A 19,308-nucleotide genomic window follows, 5' to 3' on the forward strand; every position below is an offset into this window, starting at 1 on the left:
AGAGGCGGCATTATGAGGAGCGAGCACGGCAGAGCGGCTGGAATCCCGAGAGGCAGCCCCAAAAATGTCTTGGGGGGGGGCACAGGGAGAGTGTGGCAGTCAGGAGCCAGACCTGAGCCAACTCCCCCTGTTTACCGTAAGGAGCCATGGATGTTATCGGAGCTATCGGCGAAGCTGAGGGTTGAGTCAGAGGGTCGAGGAGTTATCGGACAGAATGGAGGAGAGTGAACGGATGGGAGATGAGGAGACACTCAAGGATGTGTTAATAGAATTGGGGGAGTGTGAAGAAAGAGAGCAGTTGATTTGGCGTAGTATGCAAGGCATTCGCCCTGAGGTGCTCCCGCCTGTCCGGCGCTACCAGAGTTTCCACCCCTCAGTCCAGAGGCGCCAGAGCCCCTCAGTCCAGAGGCGCCAGAGCCCCTCAGTCCAGAGGCGCCAGAGCCCCTCAGTCCAGAGGCGCCAGAGCCTTCCTCCTCTCCAGCGCAGCTGGAGTCTCCCACATGTCCGGCTCTGTCAGAGCTTCCGCCCCTCAGTCCAGAGGCGCCAGAGCTCCTCTGTCCAGCGCTGCCGGAGCCTTCCTCCTCTCCAGCGTTGCCGGAGTCTCCAGTCTGCCCGGCGCCATCTGAGCTGTCCGCCTGTCCGGCGCTGCCAGAGCTCCCGCCCCTCAGTCCAGAGGCGCCAGAGCCCCTCATTCCAGAGGCGCCAGAGCCTTCCTCTCCAGCGTTGCCGGAGTCTCCAGTCTGCCCAGCGCAGTCTGAGCCGCCAGTCTGCCCAGTGCCGCCAGTCTGCAAGGAGCCGCCAGTCAGCCAGGAGCCGCCAGTGTCGCCAGTCAGCCAGGAGCCGCCAGTCAGCCAGGAGCCGCCAGTCAGCCAGGAGCCGCCAGTGCCGCCAGTCTGCAAGGAGCCGCCAGTGCCGCCAGTCTGCAAGGAGCCGTCAGTGACGCCAGTCAGCCAGGAGCCGCCAGTCAGCCAGGAGCCGCCAGTGCCGCCAGTCAGCCAGGAGCCGCCAGTCAGCCAGGAGCCGCCAGTCAGCCAAGAGCCGCCAGTCAGCCAGGATCCGTTAGATCCGCCAGTCAGCCAGGATCTGCCAGAACGGCCAGTCAGCCAGGATCTGCCAGAACGGCCAGTCAGCCAGGATCTGCCAGAACGGCCAGGTCAGCCAGCCAGGATCTGCCAGTCAGAAGCCAGGATCTGCCAGAACGGCCAGGGCCAGAACGGCCAGTCAGCCAGGATCTGCCAGAACGGCCAGTCAGCCAGGATCTGCCAGAACGCCGTCAGCCAGTCAGCCAGGATCTGCCAGAACGGCCAGTCAGCCAGGATCTGCCAGAACGGCCAGTCAGCCAGGATCTGCCAGAACGGCCAGTCAGCCAGGATCTGCCAGAACGGCCAGTCAGCCAGGATCTGCCAGAACGGCCAGTCAGCCAGGATCTGCCAGAACGGCCAGTCAGCCAGGATCCGCCAGTCTGCCAGGATCCGCAGTCCAGCCAGGATCCGCAATCCAGCCAGGATCCACCAGTCAGCCAGGATCCACCAGTCAGCCAGGATCCGCCAGAACCGCCAGGATCTGTCGGAACCGCCAACCAGCCAGGATCTGCCAGATCCATCAACCTGCCCGAGCTTCCCCCTCAGTCCCCCCTCAGTCCCCGAGCTTCCCCCTCAGTCCCCGAGCTACCCCCTCAGTCCCCGAGCTACCCCCTCAGTCCCCGAGCTACCCCCTCAGTCCCCGAGCTACCCCCTCAGTCCCCGAGCTACCCCCTCAGTCCTGAACTTCCTCAGTTGTGACGCACCCCTCAGTCCAGGTGGGCCCTTTGTTGGGGTTAGCAGGCCTGGGTCGGCGGCGAGGGTCGCCAATCAAGGGACGCAAAAGAGGTGGACAGAGACTATGTTGGAATGGGGTCCACGACCAGTGCCAGAGCCGCCACCGTGGACAGATGCCCACCCAGGCCCTCCCCTATGGATTTAGGTGACGGCCGGGAGTCCGCTCCTTGGGTTTCTGTGTTTTCGTTATTATTTTGGTTAGGCCAGGGTGTGACATGGGGATTTATGTGGTTTGTTTTGTCTGTGGTTGTTTGTAGTAATAGGATTGTGGTTAGAGTAGTACTTTAGGTAAGTCTATGGTTGCCTAGAGTGGTTCTCAATCAGAGGCAGGTGTTTATCGTTGTCTCTGATTGGGAACCATATTTAGGCAGCCATATTCTTTAGGTCTCTTGTGGGTGATTGTTCTTGTCTTTGTGTTTGTGGCACCAGATAGGACTGTTTCATTTTTTTCACGTTTCTTGTTTTGTAGATTGTTGTATTTTCATCTTTATTAAAGATGTACAAAACTAACCACGCTGCATTTTGGTCCACCTCTCTTTCAACAGAAGAAAACCATTACACCTATAGTGTCTACCAACCTAGTCTTTTAATCCTATAGTATAGTATATATATACACCTATAGTGTCTATAAACCTATATTGTCTATAAATCCTATAGTATACTATCTGTAAACCTATAGTGGAGATAAGTCTTTTCTTCACATTCTGTACATGATTTTCTTCACGTTTAAGCATTAAACATTAACTTATTTTATTTGTATCAATTCACTAGGCAATGGAGGGTAGTATAGATATTACAGACACTAGTACCGATACCCATTTTTCACTGGTTTGTTACAAACATTGACCCTTAAAATGTGTTTTTATCCTCTCAATGACGTTAGCTGAGGCAGCTATTTAAATTCAAAACAAAATGGTTTGCTTCTAATTGAGACTATTTTCAAATGAATTTACAGCTTCTTGGCTGATATCTAATTTCTTGAGAGTATCAGCAAATAGGAGCATGAGAACGAAAAATGGAACTATGGAGTCAAAAGATGGCGACATGCACTCCTTGATCCGTCAGCCATTGTTGAAAGTACACAACTCCTTTGTTTAGCTCTTTGTATAACACAACTACAGTAAGTAGCCTGCAAGAGCTACACAAACACATCATGCATCTGTGGAGGCACAAAAATGCCAATTGTTTACATATGTGGTTGTGGATGTTTAATATAAAAAACAGATTTACTCACAAACTTCCTCTTCTTGGAAGACTCAGCTCCTTCTAAAAAGAAAAAAAAAATAAGAAAAAGATCAATAAATAAAATGTTTACACAGTGACACAGAATCGTTGTTAAACAGCATGACATAAAACCTGAAGAAAACATGTTTAAAAAGTTAAATGGATGTTAAAAATCAGGTCATATATTGATATTCATCAGACAGTGCTGACTGACTAGCCTGTCGTGGGATAATGGATGACCTTTATTTTAATTAGCTACATAGCTGCTGTATCCTTGCCACTTAAATGGATGTGCATTATTTGTCATTGTCAATTAAATAACAAATAAATAAGAGATGACTTGCGCACTCACTTGCATGCCCCCCCCCCGTCTGTGTCTCCATTTATCCACTCCCAAAACATGACTTCACTTTCTTGGCTGACCCAGTTTGAGAACCTCAAGACAAAAAGCACTGAGTCACACGGTTAATAATGAAACAATTCAAAGAGCACGCAATTCACACTCTCAAAGGCCATATGTAAATCACAGAATAATTGTGCCTCAAAAGACAAGGCTCTGGACTAACTTTTTCCACTTGTGCGACCAACTTCATGAGTTGATTGCAGCAGCACATGATTTGGTCGCACCAACTCTTCACAGCTGCGTGGTGACAATGACCTGTGTCCTATAATGCATCTGCATTCCATACAGAGCCAGGCTAATAATGAATAGCAATCTTTTAAATTAGCATGCCCTTGACATTCAGGTAAATTTGCCAGCGGCACACTGAAAGGTACTAGTGTCACGACTTCTGCCGAAGTCGAAGCCTCTCCTTGTTTGGGCGGTGCTCGGCGGTCGACGATCTTCTAGCCATCATTGATCCACTTTTCATTTTCCATTGGTTTTGTCTCGTCTTCCGACACACCTGGTTTCAATCCCATTCATTACAACCCTTACCCATTCCACAACGGCCGTGGTCGCACCTGTCGGTGGATTTTTTAACTGATCTTCCACCTTCACAGGGTAACACCACAATCCCGTCCGTTGTGGATCGTTTTTCTAAGTCCTGTCGTCTCCTCCCTTTGCCCGGTCTCCCTACGGCTTTACAAACTGCAGAGGCCCTGTTTACACACGTTTTCCAGCACTATGGGGTGCCTGAGGATATAGTGTCTGATCGGGGTGCCCAGTTCACATCAAAGGTCTGGAAGGCGTTCGTGGAATGTCTGGGGGTCTCGGTCAGTCTTACCTCAGTTTTCACCCCGAGAGTAATGGGCAGGTGGAGAGAGTTAACCAAGATATGGGTAGGTTTCTGCAGTCTTATTGCCAGGACCAGCCGGAGGAGTGGGGGAAGCTTGTGCCCTGGGCAGAGATGGCCCAGAACTCGCTACTCCACTAACCTTTCTCCCTTTCAATGTGTATTAGGGTATCAGCCGGTTCTGGCTCCTTGGCATCAGAGTCAGACCGAGGCCCCTGCGGTGGACATTTGATTCTGGCGCGCGGAGGAAACCTGGGAGGCCGCCCATGTACACCTTCAGCGCGTCATACTGCATCAGAAAGTTGGCGCAGACAGTCCCCGCAGTGAGGCCCCGATGTTCGCACCAGGGGACAGGGTCTGGCTCTCGACCCGAAACCTGCCCCTCCGCCTGCCCTGCCGGAAACTGGGTATGCGGTTTTGTGGGGCCGTTTAAAGTCCTGAGGAGAGTGAACGAGGTATGTTATAGGTTGTTATAGGTTGTCTCTCCTCAGGCCGGTGGTGGCTGGCCCGCTCCAGGAGGCTGAAGTGCGTGATTTTCCTCCGCCCCCTCATCGAGGGGGTCCCAGCGTACTCCGTACTCAGTCACGACAGTTGTAGGGTCCTTGAAATCAATTTCATCTTTTGGTAAATTCAGTTTTCCAGGTTTTATCTCAGTTTCGGAGTTTTCCTAGTCGTGGTGTTTTTGTACGGTACAATGTAGAATACATGTGACAACAGAGTTTGCTAAACAAATGCCTACTTTGGAGTCAACATTTAATTGCAAAGGTTTTTGGGGAAAGCCTTCAGAAACAATCGTTTAAACAGCTCATGATGACTGCACTGCATATAGCAAAGATTCAACCAAGACTTCGGACCAACCTTTTTGAATACCTGGTCTGCCTGCTCATTGCTGTTTGAATAAATGTCGATTCAAAAAAAATGTAAAAACACGTGACCAGGTAAAATATCTATCGCTCGACCATTACAATCATAGAAGATAAAGCTTTTCTCAGGAAAACAATTACACAAGCTACAGTACGCTCCCCTGGAGGTTGTGCTGTATTGCAGCAGTGGGGGAAAACATCAACAATACTTTGATTGATTGCCCAGGGGAGTGGATTAGGCACCTTGATCCGTGCCAGCTCTGTATTTACCGTAAATGAACGTGAAAAATGTCATTTGCGTAGATATTTTTCCTGATTGTTTTTATTCCATCAATTGTAATGGATCTTAAAATGTTTAATTACAGGCTGTTGAATTCACAGATATCATATATTGGACAGAGTAGCTCTATTCCCAATAAAGATTCAAGTCAGTATATCATAAAAGTAATGCGTTCATTATACACAGATGAAACACGGCACCTTTAAAAAGCAGGCCTCTATTGTGTTCAACACGTGTTGAAAATGCATCAAAAGTGAATAAAATCAGAGATTTTCCAATAATGTACGTCCACAGTCGCTCTGCAGTCTGAACTTGGGGGAAATGTAATAGTATTCATATACCAGTAGAGGGGAGCATTTACAATAAGGTAGTCCTGTCATTTTCTGATGTATGCATGCACTTTCTGTCTGGGGACTGCTGCTGTGAATGTATGTACTGACCAAACCACAGCCTGCAGTTACACAGAGCAAGTGAACAGAATATATTTGAACTGAGACTGTGGAACTGCACCGAAGTGAACATAAAATGACTTTTTCACGTTTGAACACAGATGCACTTACGTGGTGTCAACTCGATTGGAATTTTCCATTAAATTGCATTCAGATTCCGTGGAGCAACAAGAATCCCACTACCACACATAGAGATGACAGGACTAAAACCCACACAATTCCATTTGTAACGCGTTTCATTCCTAATCCTTTCACCAGTATGTCATTGCACTAAACTGCCATAGTCAAGATACCTAAATAAACTATGGTTGAACAAATACATAAAACAGTACAGTAAGGGTGAGATCCTTTTGTCTTAGAAATGAGACAGCAGAGAGTTTAAAGAGGGAGGTGTTTAAAGGGTCTAGTCAGTAGAAAATTAACTAAGCCCCTCTCCCCGTGGCCATCAATTAGAGCTTGATGGCTCCTGTGGATCCAAGCCAGCATTTCATAGGCTAACGTGACTGTGGTTCATGCTAAGTAACCATAAGGGAATATGTGAAACTATTGTGAATTCTAACCAATGACAGCATAGCAAATCATTGTAGGTGCCTACTGTCTGGTCTCGCTGGTTCAATGGCACACACAGCAACAAAACATCCTGGTAAAACCTGTGACGATTACTTTAAAGATTAAAACATGTGTCATGAGTCATGACTGCCGGCAGAGAAGAAATAGCTTGCCCACAAAAGACTGAACTTTATAAAGCAAATTCCCTTTTCCCTTTACTGTGACAATTGAGATCAAAACAAAGCAATATTAGCCACGTTCAATGCAACATACTGAAACAAAATGAACTATTCAAGATATTTTGTTGTAGGCAGAAAGCATCGGAATAGGATTTTATTGTGCACGACTCAGCCCGTTCGCTACACAGACGATGCGGCATAACCAATCAGAACTGCAGTAGGCCTATATGCGAATCGACCATTGCCATATATGGATCTGTAAAATGTACTTTGAACTGGATTGTGTTTACAGCTGTGGTGGAGAGTTGATGCGCTTGTTTTGAGATCAAAGAGAGCTGCATGTAGCCACGTGTGCACATTTGGTTCATATCCTTTGCTAGTTAGTGAGTTATTAGCCCAGTTATAGATCATTTGTAGTCAGCAATGGGGGAGGGATTGCTTCCAACAAGATCACACAATGTGTACATTTATAGACATTCTTGAAATGTGAGTCAAGTAAAAACATTTTTTTTTGTCTTAAAGGGACAGTGATGTATTTTGAGAGTAGCCAATAGGCAGAGGGTAGCATCATTTGTCTGATTCTTTTGTAATATATGGTATGGGAATAATAATGCATTTTATTTTGTAAAGTGGTTTTCATGTACCAAACAACACATTTTCAGTCACCTCCTTGTCTGAAGGACAAGTGGATAAACAGGTTAATGTCAAGCCCTGCACGTTGTTTTCAAAAGTCTCAGAATGTAGGCTTACATTGAACACCCCATGTTGGTTGCTTCTGTAGGCTGAATGATAGAACAGCTATTTCCATGTTAAAATGTTATGGGATGCATTTTCTCCATTATTTTGATGGTAGGCCACTCTGGTAAGTCTACATTATGATCAAATAGCCACAGTAGTCTACTTGGCCACTGTTACAACTGTACTGCATCAGTGGTTCACAGTAAACAAAACGCTGGAAGTTGCACAGAATTTACACAACGTTCAAGTTCGTGCTCAGCAGACCTAACATTTGCTTAGTGACCCTCCAAAAAAATGTAGGGAACATTGGTCATGACTATATCTCTCACAGTGGGTAAGAAGTTGATCCACTGACATACACTTCTACTGTGTGAGAAACCCTATACACAACCCAGTGAGCTAGTCTTCCCCATATGGTGTGAAGACACATCAAAGTGCATGGAACCACTGTGACATTGTACTCGTGAGTACAAACGGAGAGTGTTGGTGGTGGATGAAAGTGGCTGGTTTGAGAGAGGAGACAATGAGCCCGAGACGGCGCTCCTCGTCTGAGTTTGTCATGCCTCTGAAAAGACTTATGTAATCTTTGGTTTACACATGAATTGTCTGAGAAATTACAGGGAATAAATGTTCCTTGTGCTAAGGTCAGACGGAATGATTCTACATCCAATTGGCATTCACTAAGGTATTTGAAAAATTCTAGATTAAATCTAGTTTCCTGGACATTACAAAAAGTCGATAATGAGACCTGTTCCCTTTACTATTTATGTAAATAATATTGGTCTGTTAACTTGTAATATTAATCTCTGTGTTGACGACACTTACACCACATCCCTTTAAATGAGTTGATTTGGCTATTTCAACCACACCCGTTGCTGACAGGTGTATAGAAATCGAGCACACAGCCATGCAATCTGCAGAAACAAACATTGACAGTAGAATGGCCATACTGAAGAGCTCAAATTACTTTCAACGTGGCACTGTCATTGGATGCCACCTTTCCAATAAGTAAATTTGTCAAATTTCTGCCCTGCTTCAGCTGCTCCGGTCAACTGTAAGTGCTGTTATTGTGAAGTGGAAACGTCTAGGAGCAACAAAGGTTGAGCCGCGAAGTGGTAGACCATACATACTCACAGAGCAGGACTGCCGAAGTGCTGAAGATCATGAAAATCATCTGTCCTTGGTTGCACCTCACTACCGAGTTGCAAACTGCCTCTGGAAGCAACGTCAGCACAAGAACTGTTGGGCGAGGGGCTTCCCGAGCGGCGCAGTGGACGAAGGCACTGGGGTGCTTTATTTGGCTGATCGCGCTCTAGTGATTCCTTATGGCGGGTCGGGCGGCAGCGGGCTGACTTCGGTTGTCAGTGGAACGGCGCTTCGTTCGTCACATTGGTGCGGTTGGCTTCCGGTTTAACCCGCCCGGGCGGCTGTTAAGAAGCGTCATTTGGCCTCCTGAGCCCGTTGGGGAGTTGCAGTGATGAGACAAGATCGGAATTGGGAAGAAAAGGGGTGGCTGGAGTGGTGTAAAGCTCGCCGCCATTGGACCTCTGGAGCAGTGGAAACGCAGTCTGATGGGAGAACGCTATCTGTCCTAATGCATAGTGCCAACTGTAAAGTTTAGTGGAGGAGGAATAATGCTCTGGGGCTGTTTTTCATGGTTCGGTGTAGGCTGCTTAGTTTCAGTGAAGGGAAATCTTACCGCTACAGCATACATTGACATTCTAGACAATTCTCTGTTTATAACTTTGTGGCAACAGTTTGGGGAAGGCCCTTTCCAGTTTCAGCATGACAATGCCCTTGTGAACAAAGCGAGGTCCATACAGAAATGGTTTTTCGAGATCAGTGTGGAAGAACATCACTGTCCGGGACCTGACCTCATCCCCATCGACCACATTTGGGATGAATTGGAATGGCGAATGCGAGCCAGACCTAATCGCCCAACATCAGTGCCCGACCTCACTAATGCTCTTGTGGCTATATGGAAGCAAGTCCCCACAGCAATTTTACAACATCTAGTGGAAAGCCTTCCCAGAACAGTGGAGGCTGTTATAGCAGCAAAGGGGGGACCAACTCCATATTAATGCCATGATTTTGGAATGAGATGTGGACACCTGCAAGTCGAACATACCTTTTATGCGGACACCTTAATGTGCCATTTAGTGTATGTATGCCATTTCCCACAACTGTTGACCAGGCTATGTTGGAGCTGCAACCTGACCTTGTCAACATTACAGAAAGCCCTGGTTGGTTTAAAACATGTACTTAACCTCTTGATGCTCTGGGGGCACTATTTCATTTTTGGATGAAAAACGTTCCCGTTTTAAACAAGATAATTTGTCACAAAAAGATGCTTGACTATGCATATAATTGGTAGCTTTCGAAAGAAAACACTCTGACGTGTCCAGAACTGCAAAGATATTTTCTGTGCGTGCCCTAGAACGTGAGCTTCAGGCAAAACCAAGATGAGACGGCATCCAGGAAATGAGCAGGATTTTTGAGGCTCTGTTTTCCATTGTCTCCTTATATGGCTGTGAATGCGAGAGGAGTACGTCTGCCCTTTCTGTCGTTTCCCCAAGGTGTCTGCAGCATTGTGACGTATTTGTAGGCAGATCATTGGAAGATTGACCATAAGAGACCACATTTACCAGGTGTCCGCCTGGTGTCCTGCGCCGAAATTGGTGCGCAAAAGTCAGCTGCCAGTATTTTTCCATGGGATTCAGAGAGGAAAGCAAGCTTCCACGAACGATATATCAATGAAGAGATATAACACCTTGAGGATTGATTCCAAACAACGTTTGCCTTGTTTCGGTCGATATTATGGAGTTAATTCGGAAAAAGTTTGACGTTGTTGGTGACTGAATTTTCGGTTCGTTTCGGTAGCCAAATGTGATGTACAAAACGGAGCGATTTCTCCTACACAAAGATTCTTTCAGGAAAAACTGAACATTTGCTATGTAACTGAGAGTCTCCTCATTGAAAACATCCGAAGCTCTTCAAAGGTAAATGACTTTATTTATTTGGTTATCTGGTATTTGTGAAAATGTTGCGTGCTAAATGCTACTCAAAATGCTAAGCTAGCTTAGCATACTCTTACACAAATTAGTGAATTGCTATGGTTCAAAAGCATATTTTGAAAATCTGAGATGACAGTGTTGGCTAAGCTTGAAAAGGCTAAGCTTGAGAGCAGGCGCATTATTTTCATTTTATTTGCGATTTTCAGAAATCGTTAACGTTACGCTAATGAGCTTGAGGCTATAACTGGATACAGGTTTTTTTTCATAGCCAAACGTGAACAAAACGGAGCGATTTGTCCTACACAAATAATATTTTTTTGAAGAACTGAACATTTGCTATCTAACAGAGTCTCCTCATTGAAAACATCTGAAGTTCTTCACAGGTAAATGATTTTATTTGAATTATTTTCTTGTTTTTGTGAAAATGTTGCTGGCTGAATTCTAGGCTTATAGCTATGTTAGCAATCAATACTCTTACACAAATGCTTGTTTAGCTATGGTTGAAAAGCATATTTTGAAAATCTGAGATGACAGTGTTGTTAACAAAAGTCTAAGCTTGAGAGCAAATATATTTATTTAATTTCATTTGCGATTTTCATGAATAGTTAACGTTGCGTTATGCTAATGAGCTTGAGGCTATAAATAGAATCCCGGATCCGGGATTGCGCGACTCAACAGGTTAAGCAAGTCCCAGTTTCAGTCACCAAACAGCACGAGCTCTGAAGATAGATGGGGGTCACTCAGTTCACATATGGTGTACAGGGCACAGCTGGGGGCAGGGTTGTCTATAGCAAGCGGCAACGGTGAGAGACTTGTTTCTGGAAAGGTGGGTTTTTAAAAGTAGAATTGTTTGGGTACAGACCTGGATAGTAAGACAGCTTGCGGAGTTCTATCTCTGCAGTAGATTGCAACGCCGCCCCCTTTGGCAGATCTATCTTGTCGGAAAATGTTATAGTTAGGGATGGAAATGTCAGGGTTTTTGGTAGTCTTCCTGGGCCAGGATTCAGACATGGCTGGGACATTGAGTTGGCTGAGTGTGCTAGGGCAGTGAATAAAACAAACTTAGGGAGGAGGCTTCTAATGTTAACATGTAGGAAAGCAAGGCTTTTACGGTTACAGAAGTCAACAAATGATAGCGCATGGGGAATGGGAGTGGAGCTAGGCACTGCAGGGCCTGGATTAACCTCCACATCACCAGAGGAACAGAGGAGGAGTAGGATAACGGTATGGCTAACGGCTAAAATAACTGGTCGCCTAGTACGTACAGAGAGTAAAAGGAGCAGATTTCTGGGCATGGTAGTCATAATGTACAGACAAAGGTATGGTAGGATGTGAATACAGTGGGGGTAAACCTGTGAATAGAGTGACATTGAGAGAGATATTGTCTCTAGAAATATAATTTAGGTGTGTGGTAGGTGGAACTAAAGTGTTAAATAAGGCATATTGAGCAGGGCTAGAGGCTCTACAGTGAAATAAGGCAATAAATACTAACCAAAAGAGCAACGGACAAGGCATATTGACGTTAGGGAGAGGCATGCGTAGCCGAGTGAATCAAAGGAGTCCAGTGAGTGGCTTCAGGCAGCTAGCAAGTTAGCAGAAAGGCCTTGGAGGGACGTCGCAACGGACTAAAGTCTTTTGTGGCCCCCTCGCGCTATTACGTCGTCAGATGGATAAGCAGGGCTCCGTGTGGTAAACCAGGCAAAGTGGCAAAATAGGTATGGTGGCCAAAGAATTTGTACGATGGGCCTCTTAAGCTAACAGTCCGATGTGCTCTGGACAGCTAGCAGGCCACGGTTAGCAGGCTAACGGATGGGAAATTCAGGGGACGACGCGACCGCGGAGCCAGTTGAGAAAACCCCCTCGGGCAAATCATGTCAGTGGTTTAGTCGTGATGGATCGGCAGGGGTCCGGGCCAGTTGGCAAAATAGGTATTGTAGCCCAGGAGTGGCTGATGGGCCTCTTTTGCTAGCCGGGAGATGGCCCTGGCAGGGCTAGCTTCAGGCCAATTGGTTCTTGCTTCGGGACAGGGACGTTAGCCAGGAGTGGCCACTCTGATAGCAGCTAGCTAGCTGCGATGATCCATGTGAAGAAAAAAAAAAGAAAAAAATGTCAGTGCTTACAGTTGGAATCCGGATATATGGAGAAAAATAAGTCAGATTTGCTCTGGTTTAAGTCGCGCTGTGCAGGCTGGCGAAAGTTGTCCGTGCCAGAGGTAGCTGATGACCGCTAGCAATGGCTAGCTGACTACTAGCTAGTTAGCTGGCTCGCTTCTGTTGGGGTTCCGGTTCAGAAGATGGATCAGCAGGGCTCCGTGTGGTAAACCAGGCCAATTGGCAAAATAGGTATAGTGGCCAAAGAATTTGTCCGATGGGCCTCTTAAGCTAACAGTCCGATGTGGTCTAGACAGCTAGCGGGCCGCGGTTAGCTAGTAGCCAGTTAGAAGGTAGCCAGTTAGCTGGCTAGGTTTTGATGGGAGTTCTGGTTCTAAAGTATTAAAATAGCAGATCCGTACCACATTGGGTGTTGCCGAGGAGTATATTCCGTCCGTAGATGGAAAGTGATATTAAAATATATACGAAAAAAACAAGGAAAAACGATGTTTACAAGGGACAGGAAGGCACAAGACAAAAACACATCCGACTGCTACGCCATCTTGGAACCCATGGTGGTGATGGGGTTATGGTATTTGTATTTATTATGGATCCCCATTCGCTGCTGCAGTTTATACAATTTTAAAAACATTACAATACGTTCACAGACTGTGTGCCCTCAGGCCCCTACTCAACCACTACCACATATATACAGTACGAAATCCATGTGTACAGTACGTGTGTGTGTGCATAGTGCGTATGTTATTGTGTGTGTAAGCATGTGTCTGTGCCTATGTTTGTGTTGCTTCACAGTCCCCGCTGTTCCATTAGGTGTTTTTAAAAATCTAATTTTACTGCTTGCATCAGTTCCTTGATGTGGAATAGAATTCCATGTAGTCATGGCTCTATGTAGTACTGTGTGCCTTCCATGGTCTGTTCTGGACTTTGGGACAGACCTCTTGTGGCATGTCTTGTGGGGTATGCATGGGTGTATAAGCTGTGCGCCAGTGGTTCAAAACAGGCAGCTCGGTGCATTTGACATGTCAATACCTCTCATAAATACAAGCAGTGATGAAGTCAATCTCTCCTCCACTTTGAGCCAGGAGAGATCGACATGCATATTATTAACATTAGCGCTCTGTGTACATCCAAAGGCCAGTCGTGCTGCCCTTTTTTGTGACACCTGACCGCACGACTGAACAGTAGTCCAGGTGCGACAAAACTAGGGCCTGTAAGATCTGCCTTGTTGACAGTGTCAAGCAGTCAGGTCACCCCAACCTGATCAATTTCCACATGATTTATTAGAAGATTTAGTTGAGGTTAAGGGTTTAGTGAATGATTTGTTCCAAATACAATGCTTTTACTTTTAGAAATATGGGCAGGCATAAGCTACAGATAATGCACACAACAGCATTTTATCGATGGCAATTTGAATACACAAAAATGTATATCTGTATTTCCAGTCATGTGAAATCCATAGATTAGGGCATAATGAATAATATAATTATAATTGACTGATTTCGTCATATGAACTGTAACTCAGTAAAATCAATGAAATTGTTGAGTTTATATTTTTGTTCAGTATACTTGTGAAAATACACTTGTCTCTCATCGAGCATTAAGACCTATTATTTTCTCTGTAATGGACGACACTCAGTGGTGAACCGTCACCACTGAACCTTGGCCTGCAGTGGGGGACTTCAGTGGGTGACCGCACTAACGTTACCAGCCACATCAGCCACACTGCTTACACAATCTATGGTAGCCGAACACCATCACACTATCACCAAAAGTGACAACAGTGCCACAAAGGAGGTGAGTTTTACACTCTTGCGATGCTGAAAGGACAGCAACCGTAATACCTGCGCACACCATGTAGGAGAGCGGCATTTTTGTAAAACACAGGCCAATAGAAAAACAGCAGTCACACAGCATGATGTTTAAAATGGTCCATTGTAGCCGTTTTCAATATCAAATCATTTCTGACAATTAATGACCTTGCTGTGATTGTGTTAAATTAAAATGGTAAAAAAAGAAACAATAATAGCATCTTAGAAGTTTCTCAAGCTAAAATGTTGCTACAGTAGGAATGACTGGGAGTGGTCATCACACACGTGCCCCAACAAGTGCCTGATTGTTCAGCTAATAGTCAATATTTTTATTTTACTTTATTTTATATTACGCCTATCTCCGATGAGCTACCCAGGAAAGGGCTAAGAATAGCCACTATTAATACATGTAGCCTTTTAACTAAGGTTCATGAAATCAATAACTTGCTAACATCAGAAAACATTCATATACTGGCCATCGCTGAAACTCACTTAGATAATTCCTTTGATGATATAGCAGTAGTAATACAAAGATATAACATCTATAGTAAAAACAGCAATGCCTATGGGGAGGTGTTGCTGTATATGTTCAGAGCCATATTCCTGTAAAGTTTAGAGAGGACCTCATGTTAAACGTTGAAGTGTTGTGGTTGCAAGTTCACCTGCTTCAACTACAGCTCCTCCTTTTGGGGTGCTGCTACAGGCCACAAAGTGCTAAGAGACAGTATTTGGACAATGTACAGTGCCTTGCAAAAGTATTCGGCCCCCTTGAACTTTGCGACCTTTTGCCACATTTCAGGCTTCAAACATAAAGATATAAAACTATTTTTTTGTGAAGAATCCACAACAAGTGGGACACAATCATGAAGTGGAACGACATTTATTGGATATTTCAAACTTTTTTAACAAATCAAAAACTGAAAAATTGGGCGTGCAAAATTATTCAGCCCCTTTACTTTCAGTGCAGCAAACTCTCTCCAGAAGTTCAGTGAGGATCTCTGAATGATCCAATGTTGACCTAAATGACTAATGATGATAAATACAATCCACCTGTGTGTAATCAAGTCTCCGTATAAATGCACCTGCACTGTGATAGTCTCAGAGGTCCGTTAAAAGCGCAGAGAGCATCATGAAGAACAAGGAACACACCAGGCAGGTCCGAGATACTGTTGTGAAGAAGTTTAAAGCCGGATTTGGATACAAAAAGATTTCCCAAGCTTTAAACATCCCAAGGAGCACTGTGCAAGCGATAATATTGAAATGGAAGGAGTATCAGACCACTGCAAATCTACCAAGACCTGGCCATCCCTCTAAACTTTCAGCTCATACAAGGAGAAGACGGATCAGAGATGCAGCCAAGAGGCCCATGATCACTCTGGATGAACTGCAGAGATCTACAGCTGAGGTGGGAGACTCTGTCCATAGGACAACAATCAGTCGTATATTGCACAAATCTGGCCTTTATGGAAGAGTGGCAAGAAGAAAGCCATTTCTTAAAGATATCCATAAAAAGTGTTGTTTAAAGTTTGCCACAAGCCACCTGGGAGATACACCAAACATGTGGAAGAAGGTGCTCTGGTCAGATGAAACCAAAATTGAACGTTTTGGCAACAATGCAAAATGTTATGTTTGGCGTAAGCAACACAGCTCATCACTCTGAACACACCATACCCACTGTCAAACATGGTGGTGGCAGCATCATGGTTTGGGCCTGCTTTTCTTCAGCAGGGACAGGGAAGATGGTTAAAATTGATGGGAAGATGGATGGAGCCAATTACAGGACCATTCTGGAAGAAAACCTGATGGAGTCTGCAAAAGACCTGAGACTGGGACGGAGATTTGTCTTCCAACAAGACAATGATCCAAAACATAAAGCAAAATCTACAATGGAATGGTTCAAAAATAAACATATCCAGGTGTTAGAATGGCCAAGTCAAAGTCCAGACCTGAATCCAATCGAGAATCTGTGGAAAGAACTGAAAACTGCTGTTCACAAATGCTCTCCATCCAACCTCACTGAGCTTGAGCTGTTTTGCAAGGAGGAATGGGAAAAAATGTCAGTCTCTCGATGTGCAAAACGGATAGAGACATACCCCAAGCGACTTACAGCTGTAATCGCAGCAAAAGGTGGGGCTACAAAGTATTAACTTAAGGGGGTTGAATAATTTTGCACGCCCAATTTTTCAGTTTTTGATTTGTTAAAAAAGTTTGAAATATCCAATAAATGTCGTTCCACCTCATGATTGTGTGGCACTTGTTGTTGATTCTTCACAAAAAATACAGTTTTATATCTTTATGTTTGAAGCCTGAAATGTGGCAAAAGGTTGCAAAGTTCAAGGGGGCCGAAAACTTTCGCAAGGCACTGTATGTGCAATGCTTGAAAGTGAGTGTGATGTTAATAGAGGTCTATTCTCCTGGTGACCTGAACATTGACTGGTTAGCGACTAGCTGTCCTCTCCAGAGGAAACTTCTAACTGTGACTAATGCCTGCAATATAACCCAAGTTATCACTGAACCAACTAGAGTGTCTACCAATAGTGTTGGACCTGTGACATCCACTTGTATTGATCATATGTTCCCTTATACCGCAGAGCTTTGCTCCAAAGCAACATCAGTTCCCATTGGCTGTAGTGACCGTAACAGTGTGACAATAATAAGGAAAGCCAACGTGTCGGCCGAAAATAGTTTACAAGAGATCTCACAAAATGTTCTCTCAGGACTCTTTTGTTGAATATGTTAACCATGAGTGTTGGTCTGATGTGGATGAGGAAGTGAATGCAGGTGCAGCACTGGAAGTAGAATTATTCACGCCAGTTGTTGACAAGCATACACCGGTTAAGAAATTAACCGTGAGAACTGTTAAGAGTCCCCTGGAAAGATGACGAATTTAATAATTGTATGGGTGAAAGAAATTATGCAAAAGAGGTAGAAAACAAGTCCGGCTCCTCAGCTGATTGGTTGACACACTGTAAATTGAGAAATGTTGTGACTAAACTTAACAAAAAGAAGAAGAAATTGTATTACCAAACCAAGATAAATTACATAAAACACAATGGAAAAAGGCTTTGAAGTACCTTAACCAATATCATGGGCAAAAAACACAGGCAAAAAACAAACACCATCTCTAATGTCCATTGAAGTGGATGGGTCATTTATAGCAAAACCTTTTAATATTGTCAATCATTTCAATGACTATTTCACTAGTAAAAGTGGAAAAACTCAGAAGTGAAATTGAACAGTGAATCATAACATTTTTGTATAAAAAAAATCTAATAATGAAAGAGAAGGACTGCTGTTTTGAATTCGGTCAATTTAGTGTGGGAGGTATCGGAAAACTATTGTTATCCATCAATAATGATGAGCCACCAGGTATAGACAACCTCAATGGGAATCTATTGAGAATGGTAGCAGACTGTATTGCCACCGCTATTTGGTATATCTTTACCAAAGCCTAAATGAGTGTGTGCCTCCACAGGCGTGGAAGGAAGCTGGCCCGAACAGCCACACAATCAATTTGCTGCATGGTCTTAGTAAACTGATGGAGAGAATTGTGTTAGACCAAATACAATGCTATTTTCCAGAGAACAAGTTAAGTACTGACTTTCAGCTATGCATATGGAGAAGGGCACTCAACTTGTATTGCACTGACTCAGATTACAGATTACTGGTTCAAATAAATGGATAATAACATGATAGTTGGAGCTGCATTATTGTATTTCAGTGCAGCCTTTGATGTTATTGATCATACATTGTTATTGAAGAAACTCACTTGCTATGGCTTTACATCACCTGCCATCACATGGTTGGAGAGTTATGTATCCAACAGAACCCAGAGTGTGTTCTTCAATCGAAGCGTCTCTAACAGACGTGTAACAATGAGGTGTCCCTCAGGGCCGGTACCTTTGGTCTATCTTCTCTGTTTTTACTAATGATTTGGCACTGGTCTTACGCAAAGCTAGAATGACTACATATGCATATGATTCCACACTCTACATGTCAGCACCCAAAGCCAGTGAGCTCACTGAAAATGTAAATAAGTGGTGCGGTGTGGCTCAGTTGGTAAAGAATGGCGCTTGCAACGCCAGGGTTGTGGATTCGATTCCTACCAGTACGAAAAACATATGCACTCACTACTGTCAGTTGCTCTGGATAAGAGTGTCTGCTAAAATACGCATATGTAAATGTAGAAAATAAGTAATAGTGTCAGTATCAGGATGGGTGATTTAAAAATAAACGGGTCTTAAAAACATAAACTAAAAGCATTGTATTTGTTTCAAAACATCCTCTAAGACCTAACCCTCAACTGGAGTTGTGTATAAAGGTTGAGACCATTTAGTAAGTTGAGGAAGCTAAACTCCTAGGTATAACAGATGGTAAATGACTATGGACAAGTCATATTGACAAAGTTGTTGTGAAGATTGGGAGGGGTATGTCTGTTATAAAAAGATGATCTGTGTTTTTGACCCAGACAATGAACTGTACTAGTTGTTAATGCTCTGGTCTTGTCCCATCTTGATTACTGTCCAGTAATATGGTCAAGTGCAGTAACAAAGCTGCAACTGGCTCAAAACAGAGCAGCACCCTTGCCCTTAACAGAACTAGCATCAACAACATGCATGCCGGTCTTTCCTTGTTGAGGGTTGACGAGACTGCTTATCTTCTAGTTATGATAAATATTACTATGATGAAGATTCCAGATTGTCTGCATAAATCAGATCGCATTCAGCACATACCCCCACAAGCATAGCCGTCGGAAGCAGGGGTGCTGAAAAACCTAAATAATAAAAATAAAACATCTGAATATAAATAAAATACATTGAAAAGGAAAAATTTTCACACAAAAAAACTTCACTAGTCCTGTATTAGCAGACCCCTAGCCATCTGTAGTGCGGGCAATTTTTCCATGTGGCAAGCCTGATGATGTCTGGGTGCTGAGGACTGGAAGGAACGGACACAGGCCCTACAAAGTAATTTTTTTACAGTTCGCTGTTGCCAGGATTGTTGGCTACTGATCTTCTGATTGTTGGAGGAACGATTGTTG

General features: G+C 44.4%; 1 pseudogene; it reads right to left on the reverse strand.

Annotated features, from left to right (window-relative positions):
* LOC135544656 (microtubule-associated serine/threonine-protein kinase 1-like) overlaps nt 1-19,308 on the reverse strand; it is a 172,793-nt pseudogene that overhangs the window by 65,389 nt on the left and 88,096 nt on the right.

This window comes from Oncorhynchus masou, chromosome 8 (assembly GCF_036934945.1).
Source record: "Oncorhynchus masou masou isolate Uvic2021 chromosome 8, UVic_Omas_1.1, whole genome shotgun sequence".
NCBI lineage: Eukaryota > Metazoa > Chordata > Actinopteri > Salmoniformes > Salmonidae > Oncorhynchus > Oncorhynchus masou.